Genomic DNA, 13,195 nt, shown 5'->3' on the forward strand with positions numbered 1-13,195 from the left:
CCCATGAGATGTTGTACATGGGTGGTTTTGTTTCAAGGTGCACCACTTGATTAATCTAGGATACTTTGCAACATTTAGAGAGGTCAAGCTCTACCACTTGTCCGAGTTAGGCTCCTCTAAAACATGGAGAGAAGCAAGCTTCACCACTTGTCCAAGTTAGGTCCCACTAAAACATGGAGAGAAGCAAGCTTCACCAACCTTGACTTAACGTATGGAGATAATCAAGGTTCCACCATTTCTCCAATATAGGTATATAAAATAATTGCAAGGTCCACCATGTGTACAATCTATGATGGTTGTAACAAGAGAGGTTTCATTTCAAGGTTGTGAACACTTATCCACCTCCACTTGTCTAACCTTAGCTCCATTGAAGCATGGAGAAAAGCAAGGTCCACCACCAATCTAAGCTAGGATCCTTTGAAGATAAGAAACACTATCTTTCCTAAATATGCATGGGGGAACCTCCACAAAGCCCATTATTTGTCAAAATATCCTATGCTGCTGCAACATGTGGAGTTTTATTTGAAGGTCCACTCTATGTTCAAGCTAGAATCCATTTAAGCATGGAGAGAAGTAAGATATACCTTAGTCCAAGATAGGATCCATTGAAACATGAGAGAAGAAAGGTTCACCACTTGTCCAAGCTATACGTGGGTAGTTTGGTTTCAAGGTACTTCACTTGTCTAAGGTGCACTTCATTGAAGCATGGAGATAAAGAAGGTCTACCGAGGGTCTACCACATGGCCAAGTATGCTCCATCGAGACACAAATAGAAGCAAGATCCACCACTTTTCCAAGCTAATGTAACAAATTGGTGTTGTTTTAAAGTCTATCACAATTGTCTAAACTAGACTCCATGGTAGGTCCACCACTTGTCTAAGCTAGGCTCCAATGTAGGATATGAAGGGATATAAATACAAGATCTAAAACTTACAAAAATCAATCTCTTAAGCCATTAAGTTTAGGTTAGTCTTATATTTTTAATCTAAAGACTCACCATTCAAACATTAAATACTTGACATGAAAAAGATAGACTCAAGCAATACTATATAAAACAAAATCTAACACTAAGAGTATCAAATTGCCAAAAAGAAAACATTAACATGTACAAGAAGTTTAAAATGTACATTCTCCATTTTCAAATAGTCCTCCAATTATAAATGATGCTCTTCTTCTTCTTCTTCTTGTGGAGAAATATCCTTTTCACTAGACACATTGATCTGGTTGCAACGTGGATTGTTGGGTTTGAAGACCAGCCCACTCTTCTATATCAGCATGGGCCTTAGCAAAGTCTAGAAGCTTGATTGCTAAGGTTGATTGCTCCTCCACTCTCTCAACCAAGCATAGGACTTCTTTTTTTTGTTGTAGTCCTTCTTGTGCAACCAAGGAGCCATCACCAAAGAGATCAACAAGCTTACGGTCTTCAAAAAAATATGTATGAATGTAGTGCCTGACCAAAGGGCTTTTTTTGGCTTCCAAATATTGTAAATCTAACATCCCTTCATTTGATACTTGAAGCAATGAACAATCAATCGGCATGGAATGCTCCTCTGATCTTATTCTTAATTCTTCAAAAGCATTACCTTTTCCCAAGAAGGCAACAATTGCTAGGAACTGAATTGCTCCTTTACAAGGAGCTAATGGAAAATGATGCAAGGCACCACAACAAAGGTAGCTCAGATTATCTCCCAAAATTTGGAATGCACATTGCAAATTTGTGAATTTAGTGAAATTCTCAAATGCAAGAAAGACAAACCCAGGATCTGTTGACCCTTCAGCAATAGCCAATATCCCATCCAAAGCATTGTTAAATGTCTCCTCGATCCAGTGCAAACTACCCCATAGTGGTTTGCCAAGTCTAAAACCATGAGCCGATAGGCATTTCATTGTTGAAGTGGCACTTCAAGTAGATATTTCCTTCCATTTGTAGGCTCACCATATATATAGACCATGACAAATATCTAGAGTCAATTTTTTGCTTTTGAAGTTGAACTGCCTACTACATATATTTTACTACTTTATCTGGAAAAGATGTTTTCTTTATTCCATGCTTCAAGCTATATTTGAGTCATTCCTCACATAGTGTCAAAATTGTTTTATAAACTGCATCATTGATGTTATACATGTTGGCAACTTCTTCCCAATTTGTACATGGTGAGGCCACATTCAAAGCATTGAAGCCCTCAAGAAGTGCATCTTGAACCAATTTGTCTTGGTTGAGTTGCTTGATTTGATCATACATATCATATACATCACCATCTTTTGCACTCTTTGACAATAGAATCTTCTCATCTTTGTTTTCTTGTTGAATAGTCTTTACCTCTGATTCATCAAGATCGCAAAGGAATCTAAATGCAGTTGTTGGGGGTTTCCTTTTCTCCTCCTCTAGTCTTTCAATGATTTCTAACCAAGAATCATAAACTTCATCAAAATATGTCACCATGTGCGCTTGTTTAGCAATCCAACTTGCTCATGCAATCATTTTTGCCAATCAAAAAAAAGCCTAAAAAGAAATATAGCCATAATTAAAAGAACATTGTTTTAAATATATAGACTACAAGAAAGGAAAAAAATGACTTACATCCCATCCAGCACGAGATACATGTCCCTGTGCAACTCCACTTGCTGCCCTTGGTAGTCGTCCTGAGAAGATCCATTGACTTTGCAAGTGTCTCACTATTTGACTATAAGGTTGCTTAACATACAATGCTTTAGGCTCATCATTTGCAATGGCAGATAAAGCAGCTGCAACAAATGGAGGAGCATTCACAACAATGCGAGCCTTTCTAATGCAAGTATAGTCGTTGAGACAGCAACCCTTGTAACATTTCTTTTTGGATCCATCTCTTCTTGAAACAAAAAAAATCAATTCTTATTATAACACATATTCCACCACTAGTTCAAGCTGGATGATCCAAGCAAGTACATATAGTAAGTCTGTAAACTATTTAACTAAGGGGGAAGAGAGAACAAGGTCCACCACTTGTCCATGCTCAACTCTAAAAAACATAGAGAGTTGGGAGGACACTGGTTGTCTAATGTAGGCATGTGGAAATTATAGAAGATTGACCACTTCTCCGACCTATCTTTTTTAGGAAAACAAAATGGTTTTCCTTACAATTAGTCATGTGTCTAACCTATACATCATTGTATGATAAAACTTCACTTGTCCAGACTAGGATTGAAACATGGAGAGAAGCAATATCCACCACTTGTTATCTAACCTAGGAATGGGAATTTTTTGTCTCAAGAATCATTGGGACATGGAGAGAAGATAAGTTCCACCGCTTGTCCAAGCTTGGATCAATTGAGATATGCAGAGAAGCAAGCTCCACCAGTTGTCCAAGTTAGGCTCCATTAAACCATGCAAAACCCCAGTTGTTTTCAACATCAAGGATTTTCTTTTTGTTATCTTAGCTCCATTGGAACATGGGGAAAAACAAAGCTCCACCAATTGTCTAAGCCAAGCTCCATTGAAAGAAAAAGAGAATCAAGCTTAACCATTTGTCCAAGCTAAGCTCCATTAAAACATGAAAACCCCATGATGGTTTTATTCCGCCTGGGGTTTTGGTTCCAACCTCCACCATTTGTCCAAGCTAGGCTCCATTGAAGCATGGACATCAGCTAAGCTCCACCATTCGTCCAAGCTAAGATCCATTGAAACAATGAAAACAAAAGCTCTACCCCTTCTCAAAGTTAAGCTCTATTGAAACATGGAAAAACCATATATATGTTGTACATGGGAAAATTTGTTTCAAGGTCCACCACTTGTCCAACCTAAGATCTATTGAAACATGGAAAAACCAAATATATGCTTTACATGGGGAATTTTGTGGCAAGGTCCACCATTTGTCCAAGCTAGGATCTATTAAAACATGGAAAAACCAGATATATGTTGGACATGGGGATTTTTCTTTTAAGATCCACCACTTGTCTAAGCTAAGCTTTATGGAAACATGGTGTGAAGAAAAGCTCCACCACTTGTCCAACGTAAGCGTCATAGATAGTAGTTTGTTTAGTACAAAGATCCAACACTTGTCTAACCTCTAGAGAGAGGTGGAAGGAAAACTAGTTATATAAGCTAGGAATGGGGATTATTGGTCTCAAGAATCATTGGTAATGGAGAGAAGATAATTTCTACCATTTTTCCAAGCTTGGATCAATTGAGACATTGAGAGAAGCAAGCTCCACTAGTTGTCCAAGCTAGGTTCCATTAAACCATGGAAAACCCCAGCTATTTTCAACATCAAGGATTTTCTTTTTGTCAACTTAGCTCCATTGGAACATGGGGATAATCAAAGCTCCACCACTTGTCCAAGACAAGCTCCATTGAACAATGGAAAGAAGCAAGTTCAAACATTTGTCCAAGCTAAGCCCCATGAAAACCCCATGATGGTTTTATTCCACATGGGATTTTGGTTCCAATCTCCACCAATTGTCCAAGCTAGGATCCATTAAAGCATGGAGAGCAGCTAAAATTCACCACTCATCCAAGCTAGGATCCATTGAAACAATGACAACAAAAACCTCTACCACTTCTCAAAGTTATGCTCTATTGAAACATGGAAAACCCATGTATATGTTGTACATGGGGAGTTTTGTTTCAAGGTCCACCACTTGTCCAAGCTACGCTCTATTGAAACAACCCTAAGCCAGATATATGTTGTACATGAGGAGTTTTGTGTCAAGTTCCACCACTTGTCCAAGCTAGGATCTATCGAATCAACCTCAAACCAGATATATGTTGTACATGGGGAGTTTTGTTTAAAGATCCACCACTTTTCTAAGATAAGATCTATTGAAACATGGTGTGAAGAAAAGCTCCACCACTTGTCCAATCTAAGATTCATAAATAGTAATTCGTTTAGTTCAAAGATCTAACACTTGCCTAACCTCTAGATACAGGTGGAAGGAAATCTATCTATCTAAATTAGGAATGGGAATTTTTCGTCTCAAGAATCATTGAGACATGAAAACAAAATAATTTCCACCACTTGTCCAAGCTTGGATCAATTAAAACATGGAGAGAAGGAAGCTCCATAGTTGTCCAAACTAGGCTCCATTAAAACATGTTGGAACATGGGGAGAATAAAAGCTCCACCACTTGTCTAAGCCAAGCTCCATTGGAAGACAAAGACAAGCAAGTTTAAACATTTGTCCAAGCTAATATCCATTAAAACATGAAAATCCCATGATGACTTTATTCTACATGGGATTTTGGTTCAAAGGTCCACCACTTGTCCAAGCTATGCTCAATTGAAGCACGGAGAGCATCTAAGATCCACCACTCATCCAAGCTAGGACCTATTGAAACATTGACAACAAAAAGCTCCACTGCTTGTCAAATTTAAGTTTTATAGAAACATGCAAAAATCATATATATGTTGTACATGGGAGTCTTGTTTCAAGCTCCACCACTTGTCCAAGCTAGGCTCTATTGAAACATGGAAAAACAAGCTATATGTTTTACATGGAGAGTTTTGTGTCAAGGTCCACCACTTGTCCAAGCTAGGATCTATTGAAACATGGAAAAACGAGATATGCGTTGTACGTGGGGAGTTTTTGTTTAAAGATCCACCACTTGTCTAAGCTAATCTCTATTGAAACATGGTGCGAATAAAGCTCCACACTTGTCCAACCTAAGTTTCATAGATAGTAGGTCGTTTAGTTCAAAGATCCAACACTTTCCTAACCTCTAGAGAGTTGGAAGGAAAGCTAGTTAAATAAGCTAGGAATGGGGATTATTGGTCTCAAGAATCATTGAGACATGAAGAGAAGATAATTTCCACCACTTGTCCAAGCTTGGATCAATTAAAACATGGAGAGAAGGAAGCTCCACCAGTTGTTCAAACTAGGCTCCATTGAATCATGTAACAACATGGGGAGAATAAAAGCTCCACCACTTGTCTAAGCCAAGCTCCATTGAAAGACAAAGAGAAGCAACTTTAATCATTTGTCTAAGATAATATCAATTAAACATGAAAACTCCATGATGGTTTTATTCTACATGGGATTTTGGTTCCAAGGTCACCACTTGTCCAAGCTAGGCTCCATTGAGATCCACCACTCATACAAGCTAGGATATGTTGAAACATTGACAACATAAATCTCCACCACTTCTCAAATCTAAGTTTTATTGAAACATGGAAAATATATATATATATATATATATATATATATGGGGAGTTTTATTTCAAGGTCCACCACTTGTCCAAGCTAGGCTCTATTGAAAACATGGAGAAACAAGATATAGGTTTTACATGGGGAGTTTTGTGCCAAGGTCCACCACTTTTCCAAGCTAGGATCTATTGAAACACATATAAATATATGTATATATATATATATGGGGAGTTTTATTTCAAGGTCCACCACTTGTCCAAGCTAGGCTCTATTGAAGACATGGAGAAACAAGATATAGGTTTTACATGGGGAGTTTTGTGTCAAGGTCCACCACTTGTCCAAGCTAGGATCTATTGAAACATGGAAAAATGAGATATGTTGTATGTGGGGAGTTTTGTTTAAAGATCCACCAATTATCTAAGCTAATCTATTGAAACATGGTGTGAAGAAAAGCTCCACCACTTGTCCAACCTAAGCTTCATAGATAGTAGTTCATTTAGTTCAAAGATCCAACACTTTCCTAACATGTAGAGAGAGGTCGAAGGAAAGCTAGCTATCTAAGGTAGGAATGGGTATTTTTTGTCTCAAGAGTCATTGAGACATGGAGAGAAGGTAAGCTACACCACTTGTCCAAGTTTGGAACAATTGAAACATGGAGAGAACCAAGCTCCATGAGATGTCCAAACTGGGATCCATTGAACCATGAAAAAACCTAGTTGTTTTCAATATCAAGGATTTCATTTTTTTTAACTTAGCTCCATTGCAACATGGGGATAAAAAAAGGTCCACCGTTTATCTAAGCCAATCTCCATTGAAAGACAAAGAGAAGCAAGTTTAACCATTTGTCTAATCCAAGCTCCATTCAAATGTGAAACCCACATGATGGTTTTATTCTACATGGGATTTTGGTTCCAAGGTCTACTACTTGTCTAAGCTAGGCTCTAACCTCTAGAGAGAGAGGTGGAAGGAAAGCTAGTTATCTAAGGTAGGAATGGGGATTTTTGGTCTCAAGAATCATTGAAACATTGAGAGAAGGTAAGCTCCACCACTTCTCCAAGCTTGGATCAATTGAAACATGGAGAGATGCAAGCTCCACAAGATGTCCAAACTGGGATCCATTGAACCATGGAAAATCCTAGTTGTTTTCAATATCAAGGATTTTTTCTTTTTTAACTTAGATCCATTGGAACATGGGGATAAGAAAAGGTCCACCACTTGTCTAAGCCAAGATCCATTGAAAGACAAAGAGAAGCAAGTTTAACCATTTGTCAAAGCTAAGCTCCATTAAAACGTGAAAACCCCCTGATGGTTGTTGGCGGATATGCCGCGATGGACGTCAGCACAGCGAGAACTCACCTAACAAGATTTGTCAGCTAAGGACGAAGCTCGACCCGCAGGCGCATGGACGCAAGCATAGGGTGTCAACTACACTCGATCGACTCTCGACTAATTCCTACAGAGGTCTCTACCCAATGTCTAAGCTACAGCCTTCAGGAGTGCATAAGAGGAGATTTCCTACAACGCTTTCAACAACCAAATACCCATCAAACATTCTCGAAACGCCACAGAACTTCAAGGAGACCCTACTAACACCAATAGGTCGCTCTCCCTAACGTCCATGAACCAAAATCCCAACCCTAAACACCTAGTGCAAAATCACGTAGGATGTCTGGTCGAAATTTGCAGGTTTTCATCATTTCCGAAAACTAAAGTGCCTAATGTGTAGCTCTACTCAATGTGAACGCGTGGATATGCTGAAATGCGAAAACAGACAACGTATGCTCACCGAATCACCAGATGTAGCTCGTGGGTCGAGTTCACAAAACCAGACCATACACCCGCAATGTAGGTATCGGCGCGTATCTCTCGTCGAAGGCAACACGCTGCACTTCTCCACACTTGATTTCGACCACCAGTGCGCGCGTAGCGTCAAGATGAAACTCTCACTCTCTCTCGTACACAGTATGCTCACTCACAGACAGAACTTTTTTAAAAATGACAAAGTTTCTTTTCATTAAGGTCAAAAGTGGTATAAATACCTTAAGATCTCAAACCCTAAGGTTCCAATTTAACCATCTACTCAATCTAAATGTCAAAAATGGGATACAATCTGGAAGCTTCTGCAAGCCCCACTATTTACAAAGGTGAAACGACGGGTTTTCTCAATTAAAGAATAATTACAAAAAATAATATTCCGCCGAGCTTCGTAGGGTGTGTCCAGCTGCTAACACTCCCCCCCTCCTAGTTCATGTCGTCCCTGACATGGCAGTTGAGCTACTTCTTTAATGTAGGCTTTCATGCATCTTTAGAAGGGACTCATATCGCGCATGCTGAGCCAATAGCGTCGGGCCGAATATATATGTGTTGATGGTGAAGAAGCCGGTGTAGAAGGCTTCTTCGAATGCCTGGAGGTGATACGAAGGTAGAAACATGATTCTCTGATAAAGCGCGTGTATCACCTCGTGAGAAGGCTGAGCAGACAGATCGTAGGCACATCTGTATGTATCTTGAAAGAAAAAGATATTGTCTGTCGCCTGGCCTGGTTTGAAGGTTTCGAAGACTTCCATAAGGGTTTTACATTTTTTCTCATCATGATGCAAGATAGGTCAGGCAAGCCACTGAACAATTTGATGGCGCCCATTAGGGTTTTCACCATGTATTGCTCACTTATTCTCTCGCCTCCTGGCAGCTTTGGGTAATTGAGCCAAGTGGGTTGGCTTCTCTACAATAGCTCTTGGGCCTTCCATGTCCTCATCCTTGGTAGAGGGCAAAAACTGAGGTTGTCTCTGATCACTTTAGGTGCCTCTACCAGATGGATTATATATTGCGGATATTTTGTGAGCCATGCCTTTCTCCACTTGGGTTGAGAATCCACTATCAACTTGACTCCTTTAGGTTTGGAGATATTTGCTTTATACAATGGCACTATTGGCTCCTCTTTTATCCCTTTGTTGATCGTAGCAGCTTCATACTTTAGCAGAGGATATGGGAGAGATGGCTATAGCCATTCACGCCGAAGGTTACTGGCATCTATCTTCTGAATGGTCATTGATTTAAACACTCTCTGCTCCCACTCCAATGCTTCTTTGGTTGTGTCTCTTACTGCCGCTTCTATGGCCTTCTGCAGCTTTTCTTCTTCTTCTTGTGTCAGATCCTAGGGCTCTTGTGAGGGTCCCACCAGGATTTCCTCTTGCATGGTGGTGTCCACTGGATCTGACACATTTTCTATGTCAATACCCTCCATGGCTGCTGGCCCGGTGCTAAACTGTTGCTCTTCAGTTTGTTGTTGGCCTTTCAGCTCATCTATCTGCTGTTGAAATGCCTTCTTTGCTTCTTCCACTTGATCTCCCATATTCACTAGAAGGTCGTTCAGATCAGCATTGATTTTCTCCGCCTCCTCGAGCTTTCTCTTGCTGTCTTCGTTTTCTGCTTGCCTTCTCTGAAAATCCTCATCCATCTTTCTTTTTACGGCTTCTAACTCATTTTTCAATGCCTGGTTCTCTTCTTCCAAGCGGTTTTGCATTACCAGAGACCCCTCGGCCAGCATCAGCCTTTGCCTCTTCTCCAGTGTTAACTCCTTTTGGAGTTCTTTCATTTGTTCTTCATATAAATCAATCTCTGAAGTCGTGCCAATCGAGCTAGCAGCTCGGACTCTGGCCAGAGATGCTCTGAGCCTTTGGATGGTCTGATCTTTTACTTTCATCTGATCTTTCAGCTCGATCACTTCATCCTGGCTTGCCTCATGCTCTATCTCGGCCTTTTCCTTGGCATTTCTCAAGGTTTCCACCTCTTTGGACTCTTCAGCAAGTTGTAGAGTCAGATTGTCCCTTTCTCTCTCTGCATCTGTCAATGACTTGTTGATTTTCTTGTATTCTTCCCCTGCTCTTTGAAGGTTGTGTTCGGCTGCTTGATTTTGTCGTTCCATCTCCTGGCATCTTTGTAATGCCGTGTCCAGACTGGCTTGCAGCTTTGTTTGTTTCTCTATATGCTCTTGGCCTTGTTTTTGTAGTGAGTCGACTTCAGCCTTGATCTGAACTTCATTGGTTTTAAGATTATCAATCTCACTCTCCGTGGCTATTGATCTTGCTCTGCGCCCGGTTAGCTTTTGCATTACCACATCCCAATCATTGGTCGGTGGCTGTAGATCCACTGTATCGGTGGCCATCTCTTTCAATTCCACTAACTGAAGGTTGTGCATTTATTTCGTGGGCCTTGTGCTTGTCAACTCAAAAGGCTACAGTAGCTGCCTCTTCTCGAGAGTAACCCGCAGCTAGTAGATCAAGAAATATTCTAAAATTCTTTTCTTCTGGATCTAGCTTCTCCTCCTTTGGTTCAGCTTCTTCTTTTTCCTCTTCCTCTTAGTTCTTCTCTTGCTTGGACTCTTCTTGTTCATCAATTCTATTCAGCTCCTCCTTTTGTTGGGTTTGTGGAGGGCTAAGAGGAGGTGGTGATGGGGGTGGGCTGGACTCCCTGCTTGACGGTGGAGTTGTTGGCTTCTTCTTGAAATCTCTGTCAGCCTTGGTTTTTCTCTCTCTTTCTTGGCCTTCCTACTCTTCTAGCAGTTGCCGTCTCACTTCGTCCACTTCTTCTTCTGTAAAAGGGATATTCGGGATATTTTCTGTCGTAGCATCTAGGATCTCAAAGTTTTTGATGTAGTCTTCAAAACGATCTCGGTGAACCCTTCGAGATGATCCCGACATGGCTTCTAGGGATGGCTTGCACAACTCACTTAGATCTCCCTTGAGTGCTCTTTCGGCTCTGAAGATTTCCATTAGTCTTTCTAGCCACGCCGCTTTTTGTGACTTGGTTTCTTTGATCGGCACTTGTAGACTTTCTTTCTTTCCTTTCTTCGACTCTGGCGGCTCTTCTAGCACAGTCTCTAACCGATGCTTCAAACGTGTGGCTACTCTAGGTGCCTTGGGAGGTTCTTCTTCTTTATCTTCTTTCAGCTTTAGCCAATCATTCTGTGAGGGAGGTTCAGGCCAGTTTCCTTTGGCATGCAATGCTCCATAGACCACTTTTGTTATCAGCTCACCAGGTACAATATAGGTGGGATTTCTGTTCCCCATCTTCACCAGGTTGTCATGGATGTAAGCAGCATAATTGATCACTTTTGGTTTGCTCTTCTGCATTGCCCAGATGAAGGTGGTAGCAATGGCTCCAGGTGGCATCTTGTACTTTTGTGGCCACTTTGTACACATGTGGAAGTATTGGTTGTAGAGTTGGCTCATGATAGCCACTTTTGGGTTTGCAATATCTTCAAAAGTGTAGTTGTTCTTCTTTTCCGAGTAGACTTTGACTTCATCTCTCCTCTTTGTCACACTATCTCCTTTGTTTGAGATCTCAAGTGTGGCTGCCACCACCCTCCCCGTGATGACAATCATGGTATCTGGCTTGCCTTGCAGATCAGTGACTCGGGCCACTCCATCTTCTTTGATAGTGGTTACAAATTCCCACACTCTTTTGATATCAATCCCTGCTGGCAAAGCTTCAAAGTAGTTATGTAGATCCAGCTTCTCCAGGTAATCCCCCATCTTGCTTCTGACAAATTCATTGAGCTCCCGTGGTATCATGGGTAGCTCCACTGCATTTCCTTCAGGATCTTTGAATACGCCTTGGTAGATTCTCAAATCATTGGACTCTAACAAATCATCCTGAATCCATGTGCTTGTGGGCTTTAGAGTTCCTTCTGGGATCACAAATGCCTCCACTTCTTCTAAGTAGTCTTTTATTGTCATCCTCTTCTTCTTTGTAGGTGATTTTGCGGCTGCCATAGATCCTGTTGTACTCAGTAGTCCAAAGTTAGCGTTTTGTCCATATTAGCTGATAAACTGATTTCTAACTATCCAAATGACTTGGAAATTGAAAATAAAACTTAAAAGGAACTAGGAAAACTCTCCATCTGCCCACAATAGCATTCTGGCTTAAAAATTATCATTTAGACATCCTACGCGTAGGATGTCTAACTTGTCTGTTTTTGGTGAAACTTGGTAGGCTGGTGGCCCTTGACCTGTGCAACATGGCTATGTGATTGGAATTGGGTTTGGGCATCAAAAAGTGCAATTTTGGGCAGATTTAGTCTTTACGCTCACAAATTGGGTAGGATGTCCTCAACAGGTGGAAAATGATACTCAAATGGGTTGAAATTTGATATACAGGCTTCTTGCACCATGTTAATGGCTCCCTTGAGGTCAGATCCTGCACAGTAGGTCAAAATCACATTGGAGACATCCTACGTGTAGAATGTCTTTTTCATCAAAATGACTTGAAATTGGTTCTGAGGGTAGCCCTTAGCATGTGGAACATGGCCATGTTCTTAGATTGTGATTTGGACAAGAATTGGTGTTGGTAAGAGCATGCGTAGTGTTTTTAGGCTCAAAAAGTGCATCTTGGAGGTGTTGGGGGCCAAATGTGATGAGAATGATATATGAGCCTATGAAGGTGTTATAAAGAGATCTGGAACTCAAAAATACCATCTTGGAGGTGTTGGGGGCCAAATGTGATGAGAATGATATATGAGCCTATGAAGGTGTTATAAAGAGATCTGGAACTCAAATTGGTCATTTAGGCATCCTACGCGTAGGATGTCTATTTCATCAATTTTCACATCTTACCCCACAGATAGCTTGGCAATGTGCTCATGAGTATATTATGCAAGTTTCATGTGATTTGGACTAGTTTTGGTAGGTCTATGGCCCATTATTGCCTCTATGCTCTGATTTTGCGTTTTTTGATGCATATGAGGTCATTTTTTGTCCAAATGTGATGAAACTTGGTGGCTAGCATGTACAGGCTATTCAGAAGCTGTGTGTGATAAGAGACGTTGAGTTTGGTGCCCATATTTGTCCTTGAGACATCCTACGCATAGGATGTCTCCTGATGAAATTTATGTGGGAAGTGCTACTGGTGCCTGCCCTGAGTCCCTTTTAAGCCCTATTTCAACAAAAAAGTCAAAAAGATAGAAAGAAACTCCCTGTGTGGATTTCAGAGCCTTTGAGCCGTTTTTTGACTCTTGGAGTGCTTTTCGGCGCGATGAAATTTCTTGATGTTAATCTCCATAGCTTCCCGGTCCCTT

The sequence above is a fragment of the Adiantum capillus-veneris genome, chromosome 28 (genome assembly GCF_014529385.1).
Source record: "Adiantum capillus-veneris isolate H3 chromosome 28, ASM1452938v2, whole genome shotgun sequence".
In the NCBI taxonomy this organism is placed as follows: Eukaryota; Viridiplantae; Streptophyta; class Polypodiopsida; order Polypodiales; family Pteridaceae; genus Adiantum; species Adiantum capillus-veneris.